This window comes from Salmo trutta, chromosome 21 (genome assembly GCF_901001165.1).
Source record: "Salmo trutta chromosome 21, fSalTru1.1, whole genome shotgun sequence".
NCBI classification, from domain to species: Eukaryota; Metazoa; Chordata; class Actinopteri; order Salmoniformes; family Salmonidae; genus Salmo; species Salmo trutta.
Genome location: NC_042977.1, coordinates 19,077,813 through 19,083,426, shown reverse-complemented (window position 1 = coordinate 19,083,426; position 5,614 = coordinate 19,077,813).

Below are 5,614 nucleotides of genomic sequence, written 5' to 3'. Positions count from 1 at the left end.
TTGTCTACTGTATTAGATGGTGAAGTTGTAGTACTATTGTCTACTGAATTAAATGGTGAAGTTGTAGTACTATTGTCTACTGAATTAGATGGTGAAGTTGTAGTACTACTGTCTACTGAATTAGATGGTGAAGTTGTAGTACTATTGTCTACTGAATTAGATGGTGAAGTTGTAGTACTGCTGTCTACTGAATTAGATGGTGAAGATAAAATACTGCTGTCTACTGATGGTGAAGGTGTAGTTCTGCTGTCTACTGTATTAGATGGTGAAGGTGTAGTACTACTGTCTACTGCATTAGATGGTGAAGTTGTAGTCCTATTGTCTTCTGATGGTGAAGGTGTAGTACTGCTGTCTACTGTATTAGATGGTGAAGGTGTAGTACTACTGTCTACTGCATTAGATGGTGAAGTTGTAGTCCTATTGTCTTCTGATGGTGAAGGTGTAGTACTACTGTCTACTGTATTAGATGGTGAAGTTGTAGTCCTATTGTCTTCTGATGGTGAAGGTGTAGTACTACTGTCTACTGTATTAGATGGTGAAGGTGTAGTAGTACTTTCTCCTGTGGTTAGCTCTTGTGTGACTGGCTTTGGAGGGGTGAACACTTTAGAAAACAAGGAATAATGGTAGCAGTTAAAAGTCACGATCCTTATTCTGAAATGGATTGAAAAAATATTTTTCCTCATCAATCTACACACAATACCCCATAATGAAAAAGACGAAAACAGGGTTTTAGAAATGTTTGCAAATGTATTAAAAATAAGGAACAGAAATACATTATTTACATAAGTATTCAGACCCATTGCTATGAGACGCGAAATTGTGCTCCGGTACATCCTGTTTCTACAACTTGACTGGAGTCCACCTGTGGTAAATTCAATTGATTGGACATGATTTGGAAAGTCCCACATCTGTTTATATAAGGTCCCACAGTTGACAATGCATATCAGAGCAAAAACCAAGCCATGAGGTCGAATGAATTGTCCGTAGAACTCAGAGACAGGATTGTGTAAAGGCACAGATCTGGGAAAGGACATAAAAAAAATGTCTGCAGCATTGAAGGTCCCCAAGAACACAGTGGCCTCCGTCATTCTTAAATGGAAGAATTTTGGAACCACCAAGACTCTTCCCTGAGCTGGCCACCTGGCCAAATGGAGCTATTGGGGGAGAATGGCCTTGGTCAGGGAAGTGACCAAGAACCCGATGATCACGCTGAAGGAGTTCCAGAGTTCCTCTGTGGAGATAAGATAATCTTCCAGAAGGACAACCATCTCTGCAGCACTCAACCAATCAGGCCTTTATGGTAGAGTGGCCAGATGGAAGCCACTCCTCAGTAAAAGTCACATGACAGCCCTGTTGGAGTTTGCCAAAAGGCACCTAAAAACTCTCAGATCATGAGAAGCAAGATTCTCTGGTCTGATGAAACCAAGATTGAACACGTCACGTCTGGAGGAAACCTGGCAGCATCCCTACATTGAAGCATGGGGGTGGTAGCATCATGCTGTGGCGATGTTTTTCAGTGGCAGGGACTGGGAGACTAGTCAGGATTGAGGAAAAGATGAATGGAGCAACGTACAGAGAGATCCTTGATGAAAACCTGCTCCAGAGCACTCAGGACCTCAGACTGGGGCGAAGTTTCACCTTCCAACAGGACAACACAGGAGTCAGGACAACCCAGGAGTGACTTTGGGACAAGTCTCTGAATGTCCTTGAGTGGCCCAGCCAGAGCCCGGACTTCAACCTGATTGAACATCTCTGGAGAGACCTGAAAGTAGCTGTGCAGTGACGCTCCCCATTTAATCTGACAGAGCTTGATAGGATCTGCAGAGAAGAAGGGGAGAAACTCCCCAAATACAGGTGTGCCAAGCTTGTAACATCACACCCAAGAAGAATCAAGGTTGTAATCGCTGCCAAAAATGCTTCAACAAAGTACTGAGTAAACGGTCTGAATCTTTACACTACCGTTCAATATTTTTTGTCACCTGGAAATGTCCTTGTCTTTGAAAGAAAATAAGATTTTATATCCATTAAAATAACATAAAATTGATCAGAAATACAGTGTAGACATTGTTAATGTTGTAAATGACTATTGTAGCTGGAAATGGCAGATTTTTTATGGAATATCTACATAGGCTTACAGAGGTCCATTATCAGCAACTATCACTCCTGTGTTCCAACGGCACGTTGTGTTAGCTAATCCAAGTTCATCATTTTAAAATGGATATAGCGTTTTGGAAATAAACTTCATCAATTATATGTCAATAACTTTCCTTTCCCTCTTTTCCCTAACTGTTGGAAGCAGCAACAGCATCAGAAGCACAATGTGTACTGTAGACCCATCCATCCTGCTGTCTTACAGCCAAATGTGGTAAACATTAATTTAGGTGGGTATGAATGAATACAATATTCATCATATGCACGGTGGCACACATATGAAGACAAACAATCCAATTGTGTGCTTGTGCACAAACACCTATTGTGCTTAGAGAATTTGGTAATATCCTATTACCTCAGACACCACAGTCGCACCCAACCATGTTTATAAACCCTGGATTGCTGATGCTATGTATTGGCCATTGAGAGGCTTTGAAGCCACCGGTCGGCCATATTGGTTCTCCCCAGAAGGAGCAGTCCTCCATAGGAATTAATGGAATTCTACAGTATTTCAATTAAGTGTTTAAAGGATAAAATGACATCTATTTAAGTATTTTGCAATTGTAGTGGAGACAGTAACATTAGTACTAAAAAAACAATACTTGAAAGAATATGTATATATATATATATATATATATATATATATATATATATATATATATATATACACATACATGTTTATATATTCTTTGGTGTCTGTAATATAATAAACATGTCAAAAATGAATGTAGACATAAATAAATGCATTTCTATAGCTTACAAAATCTTTTTTTACAATGGAGGAGGAGTACCAAGATGGCATCGCAATGGCTTCAATACAGTGCCTCGTCAGTCATTCAGGCTTTATAGACATCACTGGTTGTACCCGTTTCCCTAAAAGTCAAAGTGGCGTCTAATGATTTACTAACAACAACATTCTTTTCATTATTGATTAATGTTTGACATGTAAGGAATGGTGTGTCCACTGACTAGACTAGTGGAGGCTCCTCAGAGGAGGAAGGGGAGGACCATCCTGCTCAGTGAATTTCATAAAAATAAAAATAGTAAAACATTTCAAAAGTTATAATTTTTAGATAAAACTATAATAAATATATTCACATGCCACTAAATAATTGATTAAAACACACTGTTTTTCAATTAAGGTCTACCGTAGCCTCAGCAGCACTCTGTAGGGTAGCACCATGGTGTAACCAGAGGACAGTTAGCTTCCGTCCTCCTCTGGGTACATTGACTTCAATACAAAACCTAAAAGAATCATGGTTCTCACCCCCTTCCATAGACTTACACAGTCATTATGACAACTTCTGGAGAATGACCTCCAACCTATCAGAGCTCTTGCAGCATGAACTGACATATTGTCCACCCAATCAAAGGATCAGAGAATGCATCTAGTACTGAAAGCATCAGCTACGGCTAGCTAGCACTGCAGTGCATAATTGTGGTGAGTAGTTGACTCAAAGAGAGAGAAATACATTAGTTGAACAGTTTTATACAAATTCATTTCTTCCAAAATGAAGAAGCAAGAGAGAGAGAGGGAGAGAAACGTTCAGTTTCACTTACTTAGCTAGCAAATGCAGCTAGCTAGCTTAGCCTACTTAAACACCCTGCTTAAACAGAGGGATGCTATGTTAGCTAGCTGGCTATGACTATCCAACACAGCACTGGAATTCTTCCAAGGTAAGTTTTTGGTTTTACTCATTTATTGCCACCAGGGCAACGGCTTACTAACTGTACACTCTAACGTTACTGTATGATTGTTGCGGGTTTAGTAACACATTAGTTCTATTAGCTATGGTGACAACGATGTAGGCTGTGGTAGCTGAGGTGTTGTGCATTGAAGTCCACAAGCAAAGGGAAAAGGTGAGAGGAGGAGAGCGCATAGATGCGAGAAGGAATACAATTATTATTATTTGATCCTGATGGTCATCTATGAACGTTTGAACATCTTGGCCATGTACTGTTATAATCTCCACCCGGCACAGCCAGAAGAGGACTGGCCACCCCTCAGAGCCTGGTTCCTCTCTAGGTTTCTTCCTAGGTTCCTGCCTTTCTAGGAAGTTTTTCCTAGCCACCGTGCTTCTACATTTGCATTGCTTGCTGTTTGGGATTTTAGGCTGGGTTTCTGTACAGCACTTTGTGACATCGGCTGATGTAAAAAGGGCTTTATAAATACATTTGATTGATGCAATGTGGCTGCTATGAAAGTGAACTGTGCATGATCAGGGGTGTATTTATTCCGCTGAAGCAAACTGAACAAAACCGTGATAAACATACCTGAATTTGTCCAATAGAAACTCTCGTTTGCAACTGTTGTACTAATGATTACATCCTAGATCAGCTAGATGCAGGCAAGTGTGTGCAAGGTAGTACTGAATGTGTCACTGTCTGCCTATGTGCCACTATCTGTCACAAACATTTTCTCTCGACGTGTGCACCTACGTTGTAAACTTTCATTCATAAGCTAGGTTGTAGCAACCTCATTATGGGTATAGGGAAAATTAAAGTATCATTTCGTAGCCTAAACCTATCGATGTTGCATTGAACTGAATGAATGGAATATGAATGACAGACATCCAATATGCTGTGATAGAAATAATGCCATGCTCATGAAAAAAAGATAATCGTACTCCCTCATCTTAAATGGCATTGACCGCCACTGGACTAGACCAATGGAGACACACATGACCAGACTGATTGAGATGATAAATAATACACTATAACCAGGGGTCTAGGTCAAATCACTTGAGTTTTACAACGATGCCCCCTAAGCACTTTTTTTTTTACCCCTTATTAAAATTGCCCTTGCCCTATTGTTTTCAACACATATAGAATCGGTGCAGTGTGAATAATAATTTATTATTCACACTAAGATCTCATAAAATGAATATCAAGCATAGATCAATAATTCAAGAAATAAAACATACATTCAGTGGGAAAAACATAAGCTTAAACGTTTAAACATCATTGATTTGCATCGTTTTCTATTATCATAATATTGTACATTACAGTCACTGAGGTATTGGACATCAATCTAAAGCTAAGGGAATGTGGTCCTTCGAATAAATATTACACGTTCGCAGTAATATACAAGTATAACCCTCATGAAAAAAAATTTGTATTATACTATGGTATAGTATTCACTGTAGTGTTTACTGTAATATACTGCAGTATGCACAGTTAACTATAGTATAAATACTGTAGTAAAATAAAACTGTAGTATATACTATAGTAATTCATGTAGTGTTTTTGCAGATTGTAGTATACAGTATTATTTACTGTAGTGTTTTTGTGGAGTGTAGTATTTACTGTAGCGTTTTTGCTGACATTACTGTACTATTTACTATAGTGTTTTTGTTTTATTATCTTTGACATAGAAGTGGAGGCTTTCTCCACCTATTGTAGAAATACTAAATGAGCACATTTTCCATAACCTTCAGGTAGGTAGGACTGGGGTCTGAACTGT